The sequence below is a fragment of the Heterodontus francisci genome, unplaced genomic scaffold (genome assembly GCF_036365525.1).
Source record: "Heterodontus francisci isolate sHetFra1 unplaced genomic scaffold, sHetFra1.hap1 HAP1_SCAFFOLD_86, whole genome shotgun sequence".
Taxonomy (NCBI): domain Eukaryota; kingdom Metazoa; phylum Chordata; class Chondrichthyes; order Heterodontiformes; family Heterodontidae; genus Heterodontus; species Heterodontus francisci.
In genome coordinates, this window is record NW_027141093.1 from 2,589,676 (window position 1) to 2,616,871 (window position 27,196).

Sequence of the window (27,196 nt, forward strand, 5' to 3'; positions counted from 1 at the left end):
GGAATCGCAGTGACTGCAGCAATTACCGAGGCATCTCCTTGCTAAGTATTGTGGGGAAGGTCTTTGCTCACATTGCTCTGACCAGATTGCAGACCCTGGCATCACACATCTATCCTGAGTCTCAGTGCAGCTTCAGATCTGGTAGATCGACAGTCGACATGATTTGCTCACTTCGGCAGTTACAGGAGAAGTACTGTGAACAGTACAGACCACTCTACATTGTCTTTACATATGAACATACGAATTAGGAGGAGGAGTGGGCCGCTCGTCCCTTCGAGCCTGCTTCACCATTCAATAAGCTCATGGCTGAACTGATTACTTCACATTTCCATCTCCCTCCGATAACCTTTCACCCCCTTGCAGATAAAGAATCTATCCATCTCTCCCTTAAAAATATTCAAAGACTCTGCTTCCACCGCCTTTTGAGGAAGAAAATTCCAAAGACTCACGACCCTCTGAGGGGGAAAATTGCTCCTCATCTCTGTCTTAAATGGGTGACCCCTTATTTTTAAACAGTGACCCCCTAGCTCTAGATTCTCCCACAAGGGGAAACATCCTTTCCACATCCACCCTGTCAAAACCCCTCAGGATCTTGTATGTTTCAATCATGTCGCCTCTTTCTCTTCTAAACTCTAGTGGATACAAACCTAGCCTGTCCAATCTTTCCTCGTAAGACAGCCCGCCCATTCCATGTATTAGTCTAGTAAACCTTCTCTGTACTACCTCAATGTATTTACATCCTTCCATAAATAAGGAGACCAGTACTGTACTCAGTACTGCAGAAGTGGTCTCACCAATGTCCTGTATAGCTGAAGCATAACCTCCCTACTATTGTATTCAATTCCCCTGGCGATAAATGATAACATTCTACTGGCTTTCCTAATTACGTGCTGTACCTGCAGACTAATCTTTTGCGATTCGTGCACTAGGACACCCAGATCCCTCTGCATCTCAGATCTCTGCAATCTCTCACCATTTAGATAATATGCTTTTTTATTCTTCCTGCCATAGTGGACAATTTCCAACTTTCCCACATTATACTCCATTTGCCAGGTCTTTGCCCATTCACATAACCTATCTATATCCCTTTGTAGCCCCCTTATGTCCTCTTCACAACCTACTTTCCTCCCTATCTTTGTCATCAGAAAATTTAGCAACCATACTTTTGGTCCCTTCATCAAAGTCATTTCGAGAATTGTAGAATGTTGAGGCCCCAGCACAGATCCTTGTGACACACCACTCGTTACTTCTTGCCAACCAGAAAATGACCCATTTATGTTGACTCTCTGTTTCTGTCAGCTAGCCAATCTTCTATCCATGCCAATATGTTACCCCCGACACCATGAGCTTTTATTTTCTGCAATAACCTTTGATATGGCACCTTATTCTTCTGGAAATCGAAGTACAATACATCCACCGGTACCCCTTTATCCACAGCACATATAACTCCCTCAAAGAACTCCAATAAATTGGTTAAACATGGTTTCCCTTTCACAAAACCATGTGCCTCTGCCTGGTTACCTTAATTTTTTCTAAATGCCCTGCTATAACATCTTCATTAATCGCTCCTAACATTTTCCCGAAGACAGATGTAAAGCTAACTGGCCTGTCGTTTCCTCCTTTCTGTCTCCCTCCCTTTTTGAATAAATGAATTACATTCGCTACTTTCCAATCTAACAGAACCTTCCCGAAGCGAGGGAATTTTGGAAAATTAAAGCCAGCGCATCAACTATCTCACTAGCCACTTCAGGACCTGGCGACTTGTCAGCCCGCAGCTCCAACAATTTGTTTAGTACCACTTCCCTGGTGATTGTAATTTTCTTGAGTTCCTCCCTCCCTTCCATTTCCTGACTTACAGCGAATACTGGGATGTTATTTGTATCCTCAATAGTGAAGACCAATCCAAAGTATCTGTTCAATTCATCTGCCATCTCTTAATTATGCATTATCAATTCCCCAGACACACTGTCCATAGGACCAACACTCACTTTGTTAACTCTTTTCTTTTTAAAATATCTATCGAAACTCTTACTAGCTGTCTTTCTATTGCGCGCTCGCTTTCTCTCGTACTCTAATTTTACTTTCCTTATCAATCTTTTAGTCATTCTTTGCTGTATTTTATGTTCTGTCCAGTCTTCTGACCTGCCTCCCATCTTTGCACAATTATAGGCTTTTTCTTTAAGTTTGATAGTATCTTTAACTGTTTTTGTTCACCACGGATGGTGAGTCCCACCTTTGGAATTTTTTTTTCTCGTTGAAATGTATCTATTCTGTGTATTCTGAAATTTTCCTTAAATGTCTGCCACTGAATCTCTATTGACTTATCCCTTAACCTAATTTGCCAGTTCACTTTAGCTAGCTCTGCTTTCATGTCCCTTTCATTACCCTTATTTAAGTTTAAAATACCAGTCTGGGACCCACTCTCCTCTCCCTCAAACTGAATGTAAAATTCAATCATATTATGATCGCTACTACTTTGGGGCACCTTCACTATGAGGTCATTAATTAATCCTATCTCGTTGCACAATGCCAGGTCTAGTAGAGCCTGCTCTCTGGTTGGCTCCAGAACTTATTTTTCCAAGAAATTATCCCAAAAACATTCTCTGTACTCCTCATCCAGGCTACCTCTGCCCATCAGAATTTTCCAGTCTATATGGAGATCAAAATCCCCCATAATTATTGCTGTACCTTTCTGACAGGCTACCATTATTTCTTTTTTTATACCCCATCCTACAGTGTGATTAATGATAGGTGGCCTGTACACCATTCCCACAAGTGACTTCTTGCCTGTATTATTTCTCACCTCAACCCAAACTGCTTCTACATCCTGATCTCCAGAACTCAGGTCATCCCTCTCTATTGCGCTAATACCATCATTAATTAACAGAGCTACCCCGCCACCTTTTCCAAGCTTCCTGTCCTTCCTAAATCCCATGTAACCTCCAATATTCACATCCCAATCTATGTCGCCCTGCAGCCATGTCTCTGTAATGACTATCAGATCGTACTTATTGATTCTATTTGTGCTCTCAGTTCATCTATTTTGTTTCGAATGCTCCATGCATTCAGATACGGAACATTTAGTTTTGTCCTTTTATTCTTTTTGTAACCTCTAGCCTTATCTGTTGATTTACTCTTTGATTTGTATGCTCTGTCCCTTCCTGTCACAGTCTGTTTATCATTTCCCATATTTATACCTTTCTCTCTTGCCTTGTCTCTCCTCCTTGATTCACCAGATCTACCCAATTTTGACCCCTTGCCCCCACTATTCAGTTTCAAACTTTCTCTACATCCCTAGTTATGTGGCTCGCTGGAACACCGGTCCCAGCACGGTTCAGGTGCAGACCGTCCCAATGGTACAGCCATCTCTTTCCCCAGTACTGGTGCCAATGCCCCACGAACCAGAACCCACTACTACCACACCAGTCTTTGAGCCACGCATTAATTTTTCTAATCTTATTTGTCCGATGCCAATTTGCACATGGCTCAGGTAATAATCCAGAGATGATGACCTTTGAGGTTCTCCTACTTAATTTGCTGCCTCGTTCCTCATACTGACTATGCAGAACCTCTATCCTTGTCCTGCCTATGTCGTTGGTACCGACATGGACCACGACAACTGGCTCCTCCCCCTCCCATTGCATGTTTCTCTCCAGCCCTGAGCAGACGTCCTGAATCCTGGCACCGGCATGCAACACAGCCGTCTGGACTCTTGCTCTTTGCTGCAGAGAACAGAGTCAATCCACCTTACTATGCTGTCTCCTACTACCACTACATTCCTTTTATCTCACTCTTTGAGCCGCAAACTTTTTTGTTAATTTTTTTTTTACCAGGTGGATGCATGGAGTGGACGGGGCAAGCCCCTGTTCCATTTCCCTGTCCCAAAAATCAATTTAATATTTGATCCCCAGATAGGGGACGCATCAGATATTAAACTGATAAGAACAGATATCTTTTATTTTTATTTCCAAAATATACTTTATTCATAAAAATCTGCAAAATTTACAATGCCAGACAGTTTCAAACAGCACCAAAAAATACAAACATTGCAAGGGAGATCAGTTTCCTTCAATACGATCATGAGTTTCTTCACAACCCTTCCATTTCACTCTTGTAATGCCAATTACAGTTTCATATTTACAGCAAATGAAAATATCAACGATACAGTTCGAGGGGTTTCCCATGGATCCAGCCCCTCAGTTCAGCTTGGTGGGGGGACCTTACACTGTCGTCTTTCCCCATTGAGCCTTTGCTGCGGCTGCCCCAAGCTTTAGTGCGTGCCTCAGCACGGAGTCCTGGACCTTGGAATGTGCCAGTCTGCAACATTCAGTGGTGGACAAGTCTTTGCACTGGACGACCAGCACGTTTCGGGCAGACCAAAGGGCGTCTTTCGCCGAATTGATAGTCCTCCAGCAGCAGTTGATGTTTGTCTCGGTGTGCGTCCCTGGGAACTGCCCGTAGAGCACAGACTCCTGTGTTACAGAGCTGCTTGGGATGAACCTTGACAAAAACCACTGCATCTCTTTCCACACCTGCTTTGCAAAGACACATTCCAGGAGGAGGTGGGCGACCGTTTCTTCCCCACCACAGCCAACGTGGGGGCACTGTGCGGAGGGGGCGAGACTTCGGGTGTGCATGAAGGATCTGACGGGAAGGGCCCTTCTCACCACAAGCCAAGCTACATCTTGGTGCTTGTTTGAAAGTTCTGCTGATGAGGCATTCCGCCAAATGACTTTGAGGGTCTGCTCGGGGAACCATCTGACAGGATCCACCATCTCCTTTTCCCGTAGGGCCTTGAGGACATTCCGTGCAGACCACTGCCTGACGGACCAGTGGTCAAAGGTGTTTTCCTGCAGAAACTGCTCCACGAAGGATAGGTGGTACGGCATGGCCCAACTGCATGAAGCGTTCCGCGGCAATGTGGCCAAGCCCATCCTTCGCAACACCGGGGACAGATAGAACCTCAGCACGTAGTGACACTTGGAGTTTGCGTACTGGAGGTCTACACACAGCTTGATGCAGCCGCACACGAAGGTGGTCTTCAGGATGAGGGCCACGTTGGGTACATTTTTCCCGCCCTTGTCCAGAGATTTGAACATCGTGTCCCTCCGGACCCTGTCCATTTTAGATCCCCAGATGAAGTGGAAAATGGCTCGGATGACTGCCACGGCGCAGGAGTGGGGTATGGGCCTGACCTGCGCCACGTACAGCAACAACGTGAGCGCCTCGCACCTGATGACCAGGTTCTTACCCACAATGGTGAGAGATCGCTGCCCCCACATGCCCAACTTTTGTCGTACCTTGGCTACTCGCTCCTCCCATGTTTTGGTGCACGCCCCGGCCCTTCCGAACCATATCCCCAGCACCTTCAGGTAATCTGACCTGACGATGAAGGGGACAAAGGATCGGTCAGCCCAGTTCCCAAAGAACATGGCCTCGCTCTTGCCGTGGTTAACTTTGGCTCCCGAGGTCAGTTCGAACTGGTCGCAGATGCTCATCAGTCTGCGCACCACAGCGGATTCGAGCAGACGACGGCGACGTCATTCATGTACAGGGAGGTTTTAACCTGAGTGCCTCCGCTGCCTGAGATTGTCACCCCTCCGATGCTCGCATCCTTCCTAATAGACTCAGCAAAGGGTTCAATACAGCAGACAAACAAGACCGGGGAGAGAGGACAGCCCTGTCTGACTCCAGATTTGATCGGGAAACTTTCCGATTGCCACCCGTTGATAGAAACTGCGCTACTGATGTTTGTGCAGAGTAGTTGGATCCAATTGCAGATTCACTCCCAAAACCCCATTTTGGAAAGCACGTCCATCATGTAGGTGTGCGATATCCTGTCAAAAGCCTTCTCCTGGTCCAGGCTGATGAGGCAGGTGTCCACCCTCCTGTCCCGTGCGCAGGCGATCGAATCACTGAGTAGCGCGAGACTATCAGAGATCTTCCTGCCGGGTACAGTACAGGTCTGATCGGGGTGAATCACCAACTCCAGAGCAGACTTGACTCGTCTGGCTATGACTTTGGACAGAATCTTGTGATCAACATTAAGCAGTGAGATGGGCCGCCAATTTCTGATTTCTGCCCTCTCCCCCTTCTGCTTGTAAATGAGGGTGATGATGCCTTTCCTCATGGATTCTGACATGCTGCCGGCCAGGAGCATAGTCTCGTATACTTCCAGCTGGTCCGGGCCGACCCAGTCCCACAGGGCCGAGTACAACTCGACCGGGAAGCCGTCGCTCCCGGGTGTTTTACTCGTCTCGAAGGACTCGACGGCCTTTGTCAGCTCGTCCAGAGTTAACGGCTTGTCCAATCTCTCCCTCCTGCTGTCATCTGAGACCTCTGTGATAGATGACAGGAAGGACTGGGATCTTCTGCTGTCTGTTTGCTTTGCGTCATACAGCCCAGCAGAAAAGGATTTGCTGATCCTTAGTATGTCGGACTGCGAAGACGTTACCAAGCCATCTTCTTCCTTCAGGCTGCTGATAACAGAGCTCTTTCTGTGTACCTTTTGGAAGAAGTAACGCGAGCACGTCTCATCCTGCTCGATGGAGCGGACTCTGGACCGGAAGATGATCTTGGAAGCCTCCTTGGCAAAGAGCGAGGCCTGCTGGCTCTTCACCTCTTGGAAGTCCTCTTTGACCTCGAGCCCCATTGACTGCAAAAGGAGTAGATTTTGCATAATTTTCTGGAGTCGGGACATTTCCCTCTGTCTCTCTCTCGCCCTCTGAACACCTTTGTGGATGAAGAACCTCTTGATGTTCTCCTTGATCGCTTCCCACCAGTGAACTGGAGACTCAAAGAGGGGTTGCACGGTCCTCCAACCTTTGTAATCCCTTTCGAGTTCCTCAACGTTCTCTGGGGTCAGCAGTGTAGCATTGAGCTTCCACGTCCCTCTGCCAACCCGCTGGTCGTCCTGTCAGTGACAGTCGGCCAGTAAGAGGACGGCTTGACGTCGGTGGATCCCACTGTGACAGCACGGGACACAAACAGGAAGTCAATCCTGGAACGGGCAGACCCGTCCGATCTTGACCATGTGTATCTGCGCTGCGCTCCGTCTGCAGGCTTACTGAAGGCGTCGTGCAGTTTGGCATCTTTAAGTGTTTCTATTAGGAATCTGGACGTAGCGTCCAGTTTGCTGTCGTCACTGTCGGATCGTCCAGCCGCATCGATGATGCAGTTGAAGTCAGCGCCTAGGATGACCGGCCTGGACGTCGCCAGCAGCAGTGGGAGCTGCTGGAAAACGGTCAGCCGCTCGCTGCGTTGTACCGGTGCGTACACGTTGATCAACCGGAGCGGAGCGTTGTTGTACATCACGTCTGCTACGATGAGGCGACCGCCCACCACCTCCTTAACTTCGGAGATTGTGAAGTTACCTCCCCGCAGCAGAATACCCAGGCCGGCGGAACGGCAGTCATTACCCCCCGACCAGATCGATGGCCCGTGGGACCACCATCGCGACCACTGCCTGTAGGTGCTGAGGTGTGGTATTCCACACTCCAGCAGAAACAGTCGGTCAGCTTTGACCTTGGCAAGGTAATCCAAGGTTGAAACACATCGCGTAGTGGATTTAATGCTCCGCACATTAATGGATGCAATTCTTACACCCATTTTTTTCTAAAAATTAGTTGTTGCTTCCCATACCATTTGTCCTCGCTCGTCCCAGTCCTTCGGGATGTTCCTGCATACACATCGTGTGCGCAAGCAGTTTCACGTTAGTTGGGCTCAGAAACCCCTTCCTGATTTTTTCATGCAGGCTCTTTGAGCCTTAAACACTTTTTTTATTTCCAAAATATACTTTATTCATAAAAATCTGTAAAAATTACATTGCCAAATAGTTTCCAAACAGCACCAAAAAATACAAACATCGCAAGGGAGATCAGTTTCCTTCAATACTGTCATGAGTTTCTTCCCAACCCTTCCGTTTCACCATTGTCATGTCAATTACAGTTTTACATTTGCAGCAATTGAGAATAACACTTACTGCAGATGTGATTGCCCTGGATCACACTGGCATCCAGGAGCTCCCACATGCTGCAACTGTGACACATCACCTGTCCTGTCATCCTGAACGTGTTTCAATTAACTACTTAATTATTTTATTCAGTTGTTTATTTTATTAAGCTTACGACTAGTTTGTTTACTATTTTAAACATTCGGACGAAAATGGACCTTAATCACTTGCCAGATTCTCATCAAACATGCAGCTTCTTCCAAACCAATCAACTACCTGCTTGCCTGTGATGTCATAGCTTACCAGATCCTCACCAAACAGCTCCTTCCACTGCACCGAAGCAAGAACCAAATCCTGTCAACTCACCCCAGCGGCTCTCTGTTTCCCTGCTCTCACTCTCCATTGTGATGTCACTCCTGCTGTGCTCCTCTCTCTCTTGCTCTGTCTCTGAGTCGGTGCTTTTGACACACTTGTTTACTCTCTGTTCCGTCATGCTCTTCTGTCTCTGGTCCAAAATCCTGACTCAGGTGGGATTTGAGCCCACAACCTTTGAATGCTTCATTTTATCATTATTTAGAATTCCAACACGCTATCCATTGCGCCACAGAGCCACACAGACGTCCATGAACATCACCAAGGCCTTTGATCTTGTCAGCAGAGACGGACTCTTCAAACTGCGATGGAAACTCGGCTACCCTCCTTAACTCTTGGGCATCATCTCTTCTTTCCACGAGAACATGCACAGTTCCATCCGTTCCAATGGAGCAACATCAGACACTTTCAAGATCAGCAGTGGGGTAAAGCAGGGCTGCACGCTGGCGTCACCTCTCTTAGGAACAGAGGAACATCGGAGAAGGCCATTCAGCCCGTCGAACCTGTTCTGCCATTCAATTCGATCATGGCTGGTCATCTGCCTCAACGCCCCTTTCCCGTGCTATCCCCATATCCCTTGATGTCATGAGTATCAAGATTTCTAACAATTTCTGTCTTGAACATGCTCAATGATTGAACTGCCACAGCTCTCTGGGGTAGAGAATTCCAATGATTCACCACCGTCTGAGTGTAGAAATTCAACTCTATCTCAGTTTTAAATGGCCTACTCCTTATTCTGAGACTTGGTCCCCTGACATTAGACTCACCAACCAGGGCAAACATCCTATCTACGTCCACACTGTCACGCCCTATAAGAATTTTATCAGTTTCAATGAGATCACCTCTCATTCTTCGAAACTTTAAGGAATATAGGCCCAGTTTCCTCATAAGACAATCCCACCATCCCATGGATTAGTCTGCTGACCCTCTGTTTCACTCTCTCTATGGCAAGCATATCCTTCCTGTTGGAGAAATTTTCTTAGCTTTGCTAATTATTACTTACTTTGCAGAAGCAGAAAAGCAGGAGACAGCTTGTAGCTAATCTAACCACAACCAACGGTCATAAATTGTAGACAGAGCAGCTAACCACAATCAGACGTTACGGTCAGATACGGTGTCTGGAGTGGGCATTGAATTAAGGAACTAGCTTGTTATTGTTGAAACTGATGTTTCGCTGACCTCGGACCCTGCATGGTGCACCGTTACGTAGGCAGTCTAGTGGGTGCTTATCTTATTGTGAAATTGTTAGCTCCAACTTTTTTATACTATATAAGTCCACGGCGATCTGTAGCTCTTTGGGAGTAGTGCTGGACAGCATTTAGGTAAGGTGTTATTTCCCTTGAAATCATGCAATAAAGTGTTTGTTCTCAACGTCTGAGTCCGGAGAATTTGTTCAACAATTGGGCACAATCTGGATTTTCTCCAACACTTGATTAGATGAGGAGACCAAACTATACACAATACTCCAGCGCGGTTTCACCAAGGCTCTATACAATTGCAACAAGACATCTTTACTCCCGTACTCAAGACCCCTCGACCATCGTGTGAAGGCCAACATACTATTTGCCTTCCTAATTGATTGCTGCACCTGCACAAGAGCTTTTAGTGTCTCAGGAACAAGGACACCCAGGTCCCTTTGGACACCAACACTTCCCAAACTCTCACCATTTAAGAAATACTCTGCCTTTCTGTTTATTCCACCAAAGTGGATAACTTCACACTTATTCACATTTTTTTCCATCTGCCATGTTCTTTCCCATTCACTTAGCCTCTCCAGGTTCCCTGGAAGCCTCTCTGCATCCTTCTCACAGCTCACACTTCACCGAGCTTTGTGTCATCTGTAAACTTGGAAATATTACATTTAATCCCTACATCCAAATAATTTATTTCGGTTGTTAACAGCTGTGGCTCCAACACTGATCCTTGCAATACCCCAATAGTAACAGCCTGCCATCCTGAGGAGGACCCGTTATTCCTGCTCTCTGTTTTCGGTCTGTTAAACAATTCTCAATCCATCCCAGTATATTATCCCCAATCCTATGTGCTCTAATTTTGTTTACTCACCTCCTGTGTGGGACATTACCAAAGCATCCACTGGTTCTCCTTTATCTGTTCGACAGGTAACATCCTCAAAAAACTCAACAGGTTTTTTCAAACCTGTTTACTTTTAATAAATCCATGTTGACTCTGCCAAATCATATCATTATTTTCTAACTGTCTAGCTATCACATCCTTTAAAATTGGTGCATTCTTCTCCATGCTGCTATTGAACACTTTCAGTGACTCAGATGGGGGTGTTCATCTGTAAATCAGAGCTGACGACAAGCAGTTCATCTTGGCAAAACTCCACTTGGACGTCGAGTCTTGGACGTAGAGACTCCACTTTCCATCAACATTGACAACATCACTTTGGAGGTTGTCAACAGCTTCACATACCTTGGATCAACAATCACCAGCAATCTGTCGCTTGATACTGAAATCAGCACCAGGATTGCCAATGCTGCAGCTGTCATGTCAAAGTTGAGAAGACGGGTTTGAACCGACAGCAAACTGACCGAAAATACAAAGCTCCGCGTGTACCAGGCTTGTGTTCTCAGCGCCCTCCTTTATAGTAGAGAAGCATCAACAACTTATACAAGCCAAGAAAAGCAGCTGAACAGCTTCCACCTCCACTGCCTCAGATGGATATTGGGCATCTCCTGGCAGGACAGAGTGCTGAATGAGGAAGTACACCAGCGTGCAGGGATCCGCAGCATGTTTGCCCTCTTGAGTCAGAGGCGGCTCTGTTGACTGGGCCAAATGAATGACAGTCACATTGCCAAATACATGCTCTGTGGTGAGCTTGCTGTCAGCACGAGACCAACAGGTCAGGGAAAAAATCAAGTCATTTGGAGAGGTTTGAGTTAATTAAGGAGAGTGGGCATGGATTTATCAATGAGGTTTGAGTTAATTAAGGAGAGTGGGCATGGATTTATCAATGGAAGTTCATGCTTGATGAATCTAACTGCATTTTTTGATAAACTATCTGAGAACGTTGATGAAGGGAATGCAGTGGATGTTGTTTATATGGATTTTACGAAAGCATTTTATAAAGTACCACATAAAAGGGTGGTTCATGGATTAGGAGGGTCAGTGTCCATTTGGATGGTAAATTGGTTTAAGGACAGAAAACAGCGAGTCATATTAAATGTTTCTTGGTCAGACCGGAGGATAGTCGACAGTGGTGTTCCCCAAGGGTCAGTGCTAGAACCACTGCTTTTTTAATGCAGATTAATGACTTGGATCTTGGAAAATGAACTGCCTGAAACAGGATAGTTATCGGCTAGTAGGATGGGCAGACAGGTGGCAGATGGAATTTAATAGTGACAAGTGTGAGGTGATGCATTTTAGCAGAAGGAATAGGAAGAGGCAATATATACTTAATAGCACAGTTCTGAAGAGTGTGCTGGAATAGAGGGACCTGGAGTACATGTCCATCATTCTTTGAAGTTGGCAAGACATTTTGCGAGAGTGATTAGCAAAGCATGTGGGATCTTGGGCTTTGTAAATAGAGACATTGAGTCCAAAAGCAGGGTTGTTATGCTGAACTCTGGTTTGGCCCCAACTGGAGTGTTGCGTCCAGTTCTGCTCACCAATCTTTAGAAAGGATGTGCGGATTCTTAAGAGGATGCAGAGGAGATTTACCAGAATAGTTCCAGGGATGGAGGGTTTTAGTTTCAAGGTTAGGTTAGAAAAACAGGGTTTTTTTCTGCCTGTATCAAAGGAGATTGAGGGGAGAATTGATAGAGGTGTCGAAGGCTATGACAGTTTTAGATAAGTTGGCAAGGAAAAATTGTTCCCATTAACTATTGGTGCAAGGACTAGGGGATTTAGATTGAAGGTTTTGGACAAGAGATGCAGGGGGAAGGTGCGGAAGAACTTTTTTACACAGTGGTTGGAAATGGTCTGTTACTCGCTGCCCCCGAGGGCGGAGGAAGTGGAGACAATCGTTGGTTACAAAAGGAATTTCGATGGGCATTTGAAGGAAATAAATTTATAGGGCTAGGGGGATCGAGCCGACGAGTGGGACTGACTGGATCGCTCCATGGAGAGCTGGCCTGTACTCGATGGGGCAAATGGCCTCCTTCTATCCCACAAATGACCCAATGACTCGATGAGTCTATGTCACTCTCAGAATCAAGACAACAGAGTGACAGATTTAACACAACATTATAACATATGTTTGGTTTGACAAATTCAATAATAACTCGTCTCCACTCCTAGTATTTCTAAATCCCACACATTCACTATAATGTGAACAATTCTTTCCTGTTGTGTCTCTCTCAAATTTGTAAACTTCACGATATTGGAGTGAGGTGACATCTACTGGCGGGAAGCAAGAACTGCAATCAAGCAGCAGAAACTCCACAGTCTGTCAGGGTTCAAGAAACATTGCAATATGAGGAAAGAGTGAAGGGGTTTGATCGGGTTGATGGAAACATGATTCCACTTGTGGTATCGTATGAAGCAAGGGCCGGAAATATAAAATTGTCGTTAATAAAAGAAATGAGGAATTCATGAAAAATGCATTTGCTTAGAGAATGGGAACAGAGATATACAGCACTTATATAGGCCCTTTGGCCCACTGAGTCTGCACTGACCATCAAACACCCATTTATACTAATCCTATGTTAACCTAGAATTCCCTACCACATCCCCACATTTGTCCGATCACCTACCCTTGGGCCAATTTACAACAGTCAATTTATCTATCAATCCGCAAGTCTTTCATTGTGGGAGGAAACCAGAGGACCTGGTGGAAGCCCACATAAACAACTTGCAAACTCCACACAGGCGGTATACAGAACTGAATCGGGGTCATTGAAGTTGTGAAGTCGACAGTGCTCACCACTGCACCACCCTTAGAATGTGGATCGAGTAAAAAGTGAGATTGGATGGACAGAAGCAGTCTGAAAAGATGGCTCAAACAAAAGGTGAAAACCCTGAAATGTTAACTCTGTTTCTCTCTCCACAGATGCTGTCAGAGTTGCTGAGTATTTCCAGCACTTTCTGTTTTTATTTCAGCTTTGTAGGATATTGTTTTGATCTGAAAAAAATGCATGATCGGCTGTGGGTGCCAGTGAAATTCCACAGGAGCGAATAAAAGCCTTGCCAACGGCGGCTTGTTGGTCTAGGGGAATGATTCTCGCTTTGGGTGCATAAGTGATTAATATGTGAGAGGTCCTGGGTTCAAAGCCCAGATTAGCCCTTCTCTGTTGCCATTTTTAGTTTTGGTCATCGATTGCTTTCAGCCTTCCAGAAAGCGGAATCGATTTCCAAACTGAGCCTGCTTGAGGACCGGGGAACTGGATTCAAAGAGCTTGTCGACAAAATTGAAATGAACAAAATATACAGATTGTCAAGTGGGAATATAAGGTTGCAACAGTAACTAAAGGTCTGCTCGGGTCGGCAAATGAAACCCGACCCAAGCCTGACAGCACCACATCCGACCTGGTCCGAGTCCTTTCATTTTTTTCCCGTGCCCGAACTGACCACCAGAATGTTCAGTTAAACTTGCTTCCGTTTTTCACTTTTTAAGCTTGTGCAGGTAAGGCAACAAAAACTGTAACTGGACTTGAAAGGTTGTTCAAATGGACATTAAGATTAGAGCTACGTACCGGAAGTGATGAGCTGAAGATTGTTACCATAGAAGTTAGTGATTGTTAGGTCACTGGTTGAAGAGAAAGTCATGGAGTTGTGCCCAGTCAGGTTGTCCCACACTGCACTGATTAAAATATTGCCCGAAGGGGAGAAAATATCATTTTACATTCCCTAGACTCCTGCTTTTCAGGTTGAAATACTTTCTGCAAGTTTATCCAGAGAGCAGCTGAGATGCAGAGACCAGGAAGTTCTTGAGTGATTAATTATTATAAAATATACATTCTTATATTAAAGAGATTGTGCTCTACCTTCGATGGAAACGCTCACTGCAGACTAGTGCGGAGTGTTTCCCACCTTGACGTCCTGGCTGTCACTGGATCTTGAGTTCAGGCCTCTGGATTACTGGTCCAGTAATCTTTGAAATTTCTCCCTTGATCTCATATTTTAATCTGGTAAGTCAGATTTTACAAAAAAAAAATTAAATGATTTAAGACCGCTTCATGTTCAGCAGTGCCAAATGAATCAAGAAATTCAAATATATTCAAAATTATATATCAACTATTAAATACTAATGCCCAGCTTTGAATACAAAAAATGCCTCTAATTGTGTTCTGGTCTGGAATGGAATTCTTCAGTGTTTCTGTTTAGCTTGGATTGACTCATCGATTTTCTTGTTTTTCACTTTGTCGATGCCTTTGAATAATTGTGGAATCTTCTTCAGGGTGTCTTCTTTCACCAGGTAGTTCTGACCTCTGATGATGTTGATCGTAATCAGCTTCAATTTGCTGTTAGTTTTGGAAGTGAGCAGATTTCCTTTGCTTTAGTTTACAACATGGAACTTAGTCTGACGTGTGGACCCATGGGAGGATTTGAAAGCTGCCCTTGCATTGGAGCATACAGTTGCATCCATCCAAACAGAGGTACAGTAGAAGTGGCATATTCACTTCAGTCTGTCGATCATGGGACTTTTAATCTCAGGGTTGTGAGTTTGAGCGCCATTTAGTTTTTCCATTTTTTAGGCTTCATTAGCAGAGAGTACAAGGAGTGTTTGAAATGAAATTCAACAACAGTATGAGAAACGCTCTCTTTCATTCGGGACTCTTAACTCTCTGCAGCATCTCGCTGTGAAAGATTGAACTTTATCTCATTTTTTTTTTTCAGCTGGGAGTCAGTGCGGCTCAGTGGGACTTCTGGCTGTCTCCCACCTCACAATCCATCAGTGCTGAGAAATCAATGGGAAATGTTACTCATGGCTGAGTAAGCAGAGGACACCGATTTCAGGCGAATGGGAAAATAACCAAAGGCAACATGAGGAAAAACCGTTTTTATGCAGCAAATGGTTAAGATCTGATATGTACTGCCTGAGAGTGTGACGGAGGAAGAATCAACCATAGCTTTCAAAAGGATATATGATAATTATCTGAAGGGAAAAAAAAATCAGGTTTTCATGGAATACATGAGGATGTGGCATGAGCTGAGTTGCTTGTGCAGAGAGGCAGCACAAGCACGATGAGCTGAACACCTCCTTTTGTGCTGTAAGTATTCTGTGATCTATGATTCTATACAAAGTGAAACCAACACTCACGTATGAGAAACTGACAGGTGCAGTGTAAACCCCACACCAACAAACCAGCAAATGCCAGGGACAGAGTAAAACCAACAGTCCTGGACAAGAAACTGACAGATACTGTGTGAAACCCAAAAATCACTTATCAGGATTTGGCAGTTAATGTGTAAAAACCTCTCTTCAATATCCATCCTGCAAGGTACAAAGAAAATTAGGTACAAACCCAGGCTCATACTTCGAAGACTGAGAGATAAAGAGCAAAACACAGACTCACCTACAAGAGGCTGACAAGTACAGAGAATAAAACAGAGGGGGTGCAGATTAAAAACACATGCATGTAACGGTTACTGATAGGGATAGAATCAAACCCTTTCTCACACATGACACGAAAATTAGTGGTGTCATAAATAGTGAGGAGGAAAGCCTTCGATTACAGGCCAATATAGATCGTCCGAGGCAGAGAATATAAGAGCAGGGAGATTATGACGGAGCTGTATAAAATGCTAGTTAGGCCACAGCTGGAGTACTGTGTACTGTTCTGGGCACCACAATATAGGAAGGATGTGATTGCACTGGAGAGGGTGCAGAAGAGATTCACCAGGATGTTGCCTGGGCTGGAGCATTTCAGCTATGAAGAGAGACTGAAAAGGCTAGCGTTGTTTTCCTTAGAGCAGAGAAGGCTGAGGGGAGATAAGATTGAGGTTTACAACATTATGAGGGGCATTTATGGGTTCGATGGGAAGAAACATTTTACCTTAGCGCAGGGGTCAATAACCAGGTGGCATAGATTTAAGGTAATGGGCAGGAGGTTTATATGGGATTTGAGGAAACAAAAATTACCCAGAGGGTGGTTGGAATCTGGAACGCACTCCCTGAAGAGGTGGTAGAGGCCGGAACCCTCACAACATTTAAGAAGTATTTAGATGAGCACTTGAAATGCTATAGCATACAAGGCTACAGGCCAAATACTGGAAAATGGGATTAGAATAGTTAGGTGCTTGATGGCCATCACAGACACAATGGGCTGAAGGGCCTGTTTCTGTGCTGTATAACTCTATGGCTCCATATCAGAAACTGATAGATCTGGACAAAAGCTGGTGTTCACATACAAGTTGTTGAAAGATATGTGGTGAAACTCACTTTTTTTTAATTTCCAAAATATACTTTATTCATAAAAATCTGTAAAAATTACATTCCCAAACAGTTTAAAACAGCATCAAGTCAAAAAATACAAACAGTGCAAAGGTGATCAGTTACCTTCTGTACAATCATGAGTTGCCTCACAACCCTTCCATTTCATTGTCATGCCATATACATTTTTACATTTACAGCACACAAATTTTCTCCGATACAGTTCGAGGGATTTCCCATGGATCCAGCCCCTCAGTTCAGCTTGGTGGGGGGACCTTACACTGTGGTCTTTCCCATTGAGCCTTTGCTGCGGCTGCTCCAAGCTTTGGTGCGTCCCTCAGCATGTAGTCCTGGACCTTGGAATGTGCCAGTCTGCAACATTCGGTGGTGGACAACTCTTTTCGCTGGAAGACCAGCCAGTTTCGGGCAGACCAAAGGGCGTCTTTCACCGAATTGATAGTCCTCCAGCAGCAGTTGATGTTTTTCTCCGTGTGCATCCCTGGGAATAGCCCGTAGAGCACAGACTCCTGTGTTACAGAGCTGCTTGGGATGAACATCGACAAAAACCATTGCATCTCTTTCCACAAAGTTAACTCACATAGCAATAGCAGAAACAGTCACAAACCAAAAACTGAAACATACAGAGTAAAAACCCACATTCTCACACCAGAAATTCACGGCGACAAAGTGAAGCTGACTCTCTCCTCCCAGGCACTGACAGGTACAAAAGAAAACACGCACTAACATACCAGGAAATGAAATGTAGGAAATAAAACCTGATTATCATGTCAGAGATTGGCATTAATGACAGTTGTGGTGCCCAGAATGCTCTGAGCTCCAGAATTTGCCTTGTCTCTGATCAGGAGCAGGCGCGGTAGTGGCTGAGCTCCATCTGGAGCGGTCTATTCACAAAGTGCAGGGAGACCGCGCCCGGAGCGGGTGCACACAGCTGGAGCAGGGCGTCAAGGCCACAATAGGATGGAACAATCCCGTTTGTGTCCCTGCGGGTGGCGGTGAAGCTTTTCCCTGTGAGGCTTCCCGAAACTGCCCGCCAGCAAGGTCAATTGGTCAGAGAGCGTCTGTAAATGGATAGGAATTGGGGATTGGGCAGGGAGCGTCTCTAAATGAATAAGATTTGGGGACTGGGCAAGGGGCGTCTGTAAATGGATAAGAATTGGGGATTTGGCAGGGAGCGTTTTTTTATCCGTTCGTGGGATGTGGGCGTCGCTGGCTCGATCTCAGCTGCAGTAATGTGTCCAGTTCTGGGCACCAGGTTTCACAAAGGACATCAAAGCTTTTGAGACAGTTCGGAGGAAATTTACGAGAATGATACCAGAGATGAGGGGTTTCAGTTCTCTGGACATTGTGGTGAAGCTGGGATTGTTGGCCAAAAATGTCAAGGGGAGGTGAGGAGAGATCTTTTTGCCCAGTAACTGATTCGGATTTGGAATGAATTGTCTGACAGGGTGCTGGAAACAGATTCAATTATAACTTTCATAAAGGAATTGGACAAATATTTCAAAGTGAATTTCTCCAGGACTATGGGGAAATAGACAGGGGGTTGGACTAATTGCATCATTTTTTTCACAGATTCAGCACAGGCACAAAAGACCGATTGGCCTCCTTGTGTGCTGTATGATTCTATGAAATAGTGACAGTCAGGGCAAGTCTGCAGAAGAAGGAGAAATGGAGACAGGTCAGGGAGAGCACATCACCAAAACTGGGAGATACTACATTGGACAGGGAGGGTCGGAGGGGGAGAGAGCACGTACATACAGTCAGAATCAGCACCTTCAGGGGAAGAGAGAGAGAGGAACCAGTGAGTGTAGAACTGAACCCAGCCAGAGTCAACCTGCTGAAACACCAGTGAGTTTACACTGGGGAGAGATCATTCACCTGCTCCGTGTGTGGGAAGGGATTCACTCAGTCATCCAACCTCACTGAACATCAACTTGTTCACACTGATCAGAGACCTTTTCAATGTCCTGACTGTGAGAAGAGCTTTAAAAGCAGTAATGATCTGCTGAAACACCAACACACTCACTCTGGGGAGAGGCCGTTCCCCTGCCATGTGTGTGGGAAGGGATTCACTCAGTCATCCAATCTGCTGCAACATCAGCAAGTTCACATGTAACTGCAGGGGTTGGATTCTGCTTTTGTTGCTGCTATTCATCACTTTCAGAGACAAAGTTGGGTCTTACTTTAAAACCAGTGTAGTCCTGAGCAAAAGAGTCTTCTTAATGTTGAGATAAATCGGAGAAGAAACCGGGAAGTGGCGGCGAGGATGGGGGAGGTGCTGCACCATCACTTTAACGGTGCACCCTCCCTCCCCCGGGTCCTTGCTGCACGCCCGCCAGGCCTGGCGGCTCTGATTGGGGTCCTCAGAGCCCCTGAGACTCGGTGCAGCTGAGACTGCGCTCGCCCCCGCTCAGCTCTGTTGTGATATTTAAAATGCAAAAGGCCTGTTGGACTGAGAGCTGATCTGGAATTTAGAAAGCAGCATTACTGGAGGCTCATTGCTGCTCAGCACAATCTCACCTCCCGCTCCTGGGAATTGTTGATTCTACACCCTGCAGTTCAGTTCTTCACTTAACTAGAGGGGGAGATGTGTGAGCAGAAAAACAGAGCAAATTAAAAAACACAGCTGGACAGATGTGCAACAGGTCAATCCACTGTTACAATAACTCCATCACTGACTCCCTCCTGACAGTAACCAGCCCTTTCACAGAGACTGTGGGTGGCTCTGAAAAGAGCCTTTGGTTTATTAGATGTCATTTCGGCCGCTTTACTTTTTCTGGGAGCTCTGAGCGCTGGTTTTCTTGGGCAGCAGCAAGGCCTGGATATGAGGCAGCACCCCGCCCAGAGCGATGGTCACGTCTCCCAGCAGCTTGATGAGCTTATCGTTGTTGCGGACGGCCAGCTGCAGGTGTCTGGGAATGATGCGGGTCTTCTTGTTGTCCCGGGCCGCATTACCGGCCAGCTCGAGGATTTCAGCGTTCAGATACTCGAGCACAGGAGCCAGATAGACCGGGGCTCCAGCACCCACACGCTCAGCATAGTTGTCCTTTCTCAGGAGCCTGTGATCATGGCCCACCAGGAACTGCAGTCCAGCCCGGGATGAGCGAGACTTGGCCTTGGACCGAGCTTTCCTGCCGGTCTTTCCTCTTCCAGACATTTCCACAATCGCACAAATACTTTCACAAAGAATGGATAATTTCTCAGCTTTTGTCTGAAGAATGAAGCAGTTAGTATGGCCGATTGATCGAAGGGGCTGTGTTCAGGTCGTAGTGTTTTCTGGAAGCGTGTGTTCAAATCCCACTTCTGCCAAGTTGTGTTTTGACTGAACTGGAGGGATTTGGGAGCAGCGGTGAAGGGAGAACATGGAAGAATATTGGCAAGTAAAATGAAGATGGACCCAAAGATGTTTCTTCAATACATTAGAGCAAGAGGCAACGAAAGAAAGAGGAGTGCACTGAAAAGACCAAAAAATCACAGTGATTTTTGACATCTTGCCAGGACTGAGTGGCACGTGCACGGGATGATGTCATTTTGCAGCGCCAACGTCATCACATTTCCGCAACAAATCCATCTTCGTGCATGCTTGATAAAGCGTCATTGGGTATCTAACCACCCCATCCCCCCACCACTTGGCTGGAGGAAGTGGCTGAATGGGAGATTTTGAAGCTGTAGCTTTCCCCCCTCGGCAACTCACTCCAGGCCTCGACGAATCCCCCCCTCAGCCGCTCGCTGCAGAGCTCGATGCTTCCCCACCCCCCCCACTCCCCTGGCCAGTTGTTCCTCGCTTCGCACCACCCCAGTCTCTGGCCACTCGCTCCAGGCCGGGCCGCTTCCCTCCTCTCAGCCACTCACTCCTGCGTCGCCCCGTTACCCCTTGCGGACCTCCTGCTTCTGCAGGTGGCGCCTGGTGAAGAAATTTGGGAGCGAGTGTCACGGCCAGAGCTAGCAGCTGTGGGCTGGGCTGGGACAGGGTGGCGGGGTGGGGGAGCAGAGAGCGAACAGCCAGAGTGCGGAATTTCGCCAGTCGGGAGGAGGGGGAGAAAGCGAGTTGCAGAGGGGGGAGAGCGGTCAGTGGGGTGGGAGCTAGTAGCTGCGTTCGGGTGAAGTCAGTCCTGGTCAGTTATATAAACAAATCACAATAACGAATTGGCAGCACATTTTATCCTCTGCCCGATTTTCCTTTCCATCGATCGGGGTGCTAATTCACTATCTTCCAATGGAAATTCAATCATAAAATTCCTTTTGTATTTAATAGGATTACTGAAATGTTAAATGGATCTGAGGATTACAGTTAGTATTAGCAAATGCACTCGAGTGAATTAGCACACCAATCGATGGAAAGAAAAATCGGGGTAAGTGTAAAATGTGCTGCCAATTCGTTATTGAGATTCGTTGAGTCATTCGATTCTGCCCAACACTGAAATTGGCGGCTTTTTTGAATTCAAACTTTCTGCCAGGACGACAATTAAGACAATGATTTGCTGTATTTTCTAATTCGAGGCTCAGCAATTGGTTAAGACATGCGAATGGGAAGAGGGTGACCAATCAGAAGTGAGCGCGGGCTCAAACTGCGGGAATTCCAGGTCCCTGAATGATTGAGCTGAAACGGATCAGTTTCACAAACCCTGTCAGTTACAGTGCAGGAAACACCGTCTCGGGAGAAATAACATCACAAGTGGGTCTGGTTCCAGTGATGGCTACTGCAAAACTCCCGGATTCCCTCATTTCAGCGAAATCATTTTGAAATTCTACGAAAACAATGAGTGATTCTGGAGGAGTTTAGTTTTAGTTCAGAGATACAGCACTGAAACAGGCCCTTTGACCCACCAACTCTGTGCCGACAATCAACCACCCATTTTATACTAATCCTACACTAATTCTATATTCCTACCACATCTCCACCTGTCCCTTCATTTTTTCCCTGCCACCTACCTATACTAGGGGCAATTTCTAACGGCAAATTTACCAATCAACCTGCAAACTCTTTGGCATGTGGGAGGCAACCGGAGCACCCGGAAGAAACCCACGCAGACACAGGGAGAACTTGTAAATTCGACACAGGCAGTACCTAGAATTGAACCCACGTTGCTGAAGCGGTGAGGCTGCGGTGCCAACCACTGCGCCACCGTGCCGCATGAGTGATGTGGCTTTTCACTGATGGCATGTGTCGACGGGGGACATAACGAACTGCAGAGCCTCGGGCACTGTTTCCACAGCCCGTTTAGAAAATCAAATCCACTGCACATCCTTGCTGCAACTGAAATGTCAAATTTGGGGATTCTAGTTTTGTATGTCGAACACAGCACAGATTTATTCCAGACAGTTCTAAACAGCCGATCCCAGCTCCCGTTTCCAGGTCACTGCTCTCTCTGTGAGGCGGTGGGTGGCTCTTCGAAGAGCCTTTGTTTGTTTGCTGGAAAGGTTCGAATTGTTCAGCCGATGAAGTCGTAGAGAGTGCGGCCCTGCCGTTTCAGAGCGTACACCACATCCATGGCAGTGACCTTCTTGCGCTTGGCGTGTTCAGTGCAGGTGACCGCATCCCTGATCACATTCACCAGGAAAACCTTCAACACCCCGCGAGTCTCCTCATAGATCAAACCCGAGATCCGCTTGACCCCGCCACGGTGAGCCAGGCGGCGGACTGCTGGTTTGGTGATGCCCTGGATATGATCAGTGAGCACTTTGCGGTGCCGCTTTGCTCCGCCTTTGCCCAGTCCTTTCCCTCCTTTACCTCTGCCAGACTTTCTTTTATTAACTTCCAAAATATACTTTATTCATAAAAATCTGTAAAAAAAAAAAAATACATTACAAAACAGTTCCAAAAAGCACCAAGGCAAACAATACAAAGAGTGCAAAGGAGATCAGTTTCCTTCAATACAGGAGTGAGTTGCCTCACAACCCTTCCATTTCATTGTCATGCCATGTACATTTTACAGCAAACAAATATTTTCTGGCTACAGTTCGAGTGGTTTCCCATGGATCCGGCCCCTCAGTTCAGCTTGGTGAGGGGACCTTACACAGAGGTCTTTCCCCATTGAACTTTTGCTGCGGCTGCCCCAAGTTTTAGTGCGTCCCTCAGCACGTAGTCCTGGACCTTGGAATGTGTCAGTCTGCAACATTCGGTCATGGACAACTCTTTGCACTGGAAGACCAGCAAGTTTCGGGAAGACCAAAGAGCGTCTTTCAACGAATTGATAGTTTATCTCGGTGTGCAGCCCTGGGAACAGCCCATCGAGCACAGACTCCTGTGTTACAGAGCTGCTTGGGATGAACCTCGACAAGAACCACTGCATCTCTTTCCACACGTGCTTTGCAAAGACACATTCCAGAAAGAGGTGGGCAACATCTCTTTTCCACCACAGCCACCTCGATGGCCGCGTGTGGATGGGGTGAGACTTCAGGTGTGCAGGAAGGATCTGACGGGGAGGGCTCTTCTCATCATCAGCCAGGCTACATCTTGGTGCTTGTTTGAAAGTTCTGGTGATGAGGCATTCTGCCAAATGACTTTGGACTTCTGCTCAGGGGACCATCCGACAGGATCCACCATCTCCTTTTCCCGTCGTGCCTTGAGGATATTCCGTGCAGACCACTGCCTGATGGATTGGTGGTCAAAGGTGTTTTTCCACAGAAACTTTTCCATGAAGGATAGGTAGGATGGCACAGTCCAACTGGATGGAGCATTCCGCAGCAATATGACCAGTCCCATCCTTTGCAACACCGGGGACAGATAGAACCTCAGCACGAAGTGACACTTGAAGTTTGCAAACTGGGGATCGACACACAGCTTGATGCAGCCGCACACAAAGGTAGCCATAAGGATGAGGGCGACGTTGGGTACATTTTTCCCGCCCTTATCCAGAGGTTTGAACATCGTGTCCCTCTGGACTCGGACCATTTTGGATCCCCAGATAAAGCGGAAAATGGCTCAGGTGATCGCCACAGCGCAGGAATGCGGTATGGGCCAGACCTGCACCACATACAGCAATGTGAGCGCCTCGCACCTGATGACCAGGTTCTTACCCATAATGGAGAGAGATCGCTGCTCAGCTTATGTTGTACCCTGGCTACTCGTTCCTTCCAGGTTTTGGTGCACGTCCCAGCCCTTCCAAACCATATCCCCAGCACCTTCAGGTAGTCTGACCTAACGGTGAAGGGGCCAAAGGATCGGTCAGCCGAGTTCCCAAAGAACATGGCCTCGCTCTTGCCGTGTTTAACATTGGCTCCCAAGGCCAGTTCGAGCTGGTCGCAGGTGCTCATCAGTCTGTGCACAGACAGTGGATCCGAGCATAAAACGGCGACGTCATCCATGTACAGGGAGGTTTTAACCTGAGTGCCTCCGCTGCCTGGGATTGTCACCCCTCTGATGCTCGCATTCTTCCCAATAGACTCAGCAAAGGGTTCAATACTGCAAACAAACAAGACAGGGGAGAGAAGACAGCCCTGCCTGACTCCAGATTGGATCGGGAAACTTTCTGATTCCCACCCGTTGATAGAGTGCACTGCTGATGTTTGTGTTGAGTAGTTTGATCCAATTGCAGATTCCCTCCCCAAACCCCATTTTGGAATGCACATCCATCATGTAAGTGTGCGATATCCTGTCAAAAGCCTTCTCCTGGTCCAGGCTGATGAGGCAGGTATCCACCCTCCTGTCCCGGACATCGGTGATCATATCCCTGAGTAGCGCAAAGCTATCAGAGATTGTCCTGCCTGGTATAGTATCGGTCTGATCAGGGTGAATCACCAACTCCAGAGCAGACTTGAATCGACTGGCTATGACTTTTGACAGAATCTTGCAGACAGCATTAAGCAGAAATTGGGCCACCAATTTCTGATTTCTGTCCTCTCCCCCTTCCGCTTGTCGATGAGGGTGATGATGCCTTTCCTCATGGATTCTCACATGCTGCCAGCCTGGAGCATACTCTTGTTTACTGCCAGACATGTTGATTCTTGCCTCAAATCAGTTCACAATAAAAGAGACTGATTCCGTCAGGCTCCTTTTTATGCAGGCCACCCGGACCTGGCTGAGAAAGGAAGAGTGAGAGCAGGGAGGGGAGGAGACAAGAGTGAAGATTAAACAGAGAGCTAGATGGAGGAGACACCCAGAGTGACAGACAGAGAGAGAACGGCCCTCATCTTTCAGCTCCACCTCCAGTTTCCTCCGGGCTGCCAATTTCAAACCCTTTATCAACAGTCGAACCGAAACCCAGCTCTCCACACAAACCCTTCCAGACTCGGCCTTCATAGTCAAGGCTTTCCAGAAAGCCGGAGCTTTTAAATATGGTCCCGATGCAACTAACACTCAGTAATATTCCCACCAAAACACAGTCCATTCCATAACAAGAAACCTCCTCAGTAATATCAACATTTCCACACACATCCGCTTCCAGCAGTTTACAGCACCTTACTGCAGCTGTTTGGGGAATCTCCTGTGTTAAGATTGGAGTTGGAAAGCGGCCTTTACCCGGCAGTGTTATTGTCTCACACTGAATCTGCTCGACATCCTGTTCTCTTTATTGCGAGAGAGAAAGCACGGATTTAGGAAATGTTCATTTGAAATGATCTCTATTGAGAACGAGCCCGGCCGTGGGACAGGTATTCCAGTGCAAAGAGCTGTCCATGACCGAGTGTTGCAGACTGGCACATTGCAACGTCCAAGACTATGTGCTGTGGGACGGCATTAAAGCTTGGGGAAGCCACCAGGGAGACTCAATGGGGAAAGGCTGCAGTCTGAGGCCCTAGTCGGCCATAGTGCAGTGAGGGGCTGGAACCTGTGTAAAACCCATCGGGCTGTTTGCACCAGAGAATGTTAGATGTGTAATGTAAATACTGTAAATATAACCTGTGCAGGCAGGGATAGTGACATACATCATGTACATTATTTAAGGAAACTGATCTGCATTGTACCTTATGTAATATTAAATTTGAACTGCTTTGCAATGTAATTGCACAAATTATATGAATAAATTACATTTTGTGCAAAAGAAAGCAGCTTTCCTGTCAACACGCACCTTGTCTCAGGGCACAACTTTCCTGTGATCTTGTCATACCCAACTTCGCTCTATATCTTCTGACACGCACACTTTACAGTCTGTCATTTCCAAAAACAAGCATTCTAAAATCAAAAGACCTTTTGTTTATTTCTCCTTTCTTTTCATTTCTCCTCTATTCTTCTCAATCACTCCCTTCAACAGTCCTATTCAGATCAAGGTGGAATGTGAATAGTGTCACAACTCACCTGACACTATTATTACCCTACTTTTCTCTTGTCTCATTCAATGGGAAAGTTTTATTCACCAGTCTGTTGCTGTTTTACACTCTTGCCATACCATCTGGTGTTGCATCCAGATGAATTCTGTGCTTTCATGGCCTTACATATCATTTCCTCTTCTGGATGATTTGTTTGCTTCAGTTCCATTCAACCAGGCTGGACCACAGGGAAGCTTAGAACCTTTGCCTTGGATGGGTCCACGTTGATCCATTACATTCAGAATCACCTCCTTGAAATAACTCCATAGTACAACTACAGTAACCACACAGCATCTGCTTCAAACAGTCCTCCACATTTTACCTGTTCTGACTGTCAACACCTCCAGCTCTTTTGTTTAAGTGGAACCCATCAGGTTTGTATAGGCTCCTTCTATTCTGAAAGCTGTAGCACTTGTTCAGGGAATTCAGCCCTGTTTCTCTACTCGAAAGGATCAGCCATGCTTGATCTGCCTCGTATTTTGCTTTTATTGCAACGTTACAAGACCTCCAATCCTCTGGCACCAAACCTGTATCCAGTGAGGGATTGGAAAATGATGGTCAGACCTTCCACTATTTCTTCCCTGGCTTCTTTCAACAGCCTGGGGGACATTTCATCTGGTCCTGATGATTTATCCACATTCAAGGATGCTCATCCCATTAAGACTTCCTCTCTCGTTAAGTTATCACGTCCAATACTTCACACTCCTCCTCCTTAATAACAATATCTGCATCACACTTTCATTCGGGAAAACAGCAAAGTATTCATTAAGGATATATGGCAACATCTTCCACCCCGATACAAAGGTTACATTTTTGATCTTTTGTGTGCCCTGCTGTTTGCTTCGTTGCCTCGTCCGCCAATGTTTTGTTGCAACATCTTTGGGTCCATTGTTATTTTGCTTGTCCATGTTCTTTCCTGCTTTCTCTTTGCTCTTCACCGCTGCTCCCAAACGCCTCCAGTGCAGTTAAAAACACAACTTGTGAAAAGTGGCATTCGAACCCACGTCTCCAATGGAGACTGCGACCTGAACGCAGCGCCTTACACCGCTCGGCCATCCTGACTACCTGCAGAACGCTATCAATGCTAAGGAAATTATTCATTCTTTGTGAAAGTATTTGTGAGAATTTGGAAATGTCTGGAAGAGGAAAGACTGGCGGGAAAGCTCGGGCCAAGGCCAAGTCTCACTCCTCCCGGGCAGGACTGCAGATCCCGGTGGGCCGGGTTCACCGACTCCTGAGAAAGGGTAACTATGCTCAGCGTGTGGGTGCCA

General features: G+C 46.4%; 1 non-coding gene and 1 pseudogene across 1 annotated transcript; both read right to left on the minus strand.

The window, feature by feature from the left end:
- Positions 1 to 3,832: 3,832 nt before the first annotated feature.
- On the minus strand, positions 3,833 to 3,976 carry LOC137362026 (U2 spliceosomal RNA; annotated as a pseudogene).
- Positions 3,977 to 26,904: 22,928 nt separating this feature from the next.
- On the minus strand, positions 26,905 to 26,987 carry trnal-cag (transfer RNA leucine (anticodon CAG)). The gene has a single exon. It is a non-coding gene; the product is annotated as a tRNA-Leu (tRNA).
- Between the last annotated feature and the right edge of the window lie 209 nt (positions 26,988 to 27,196).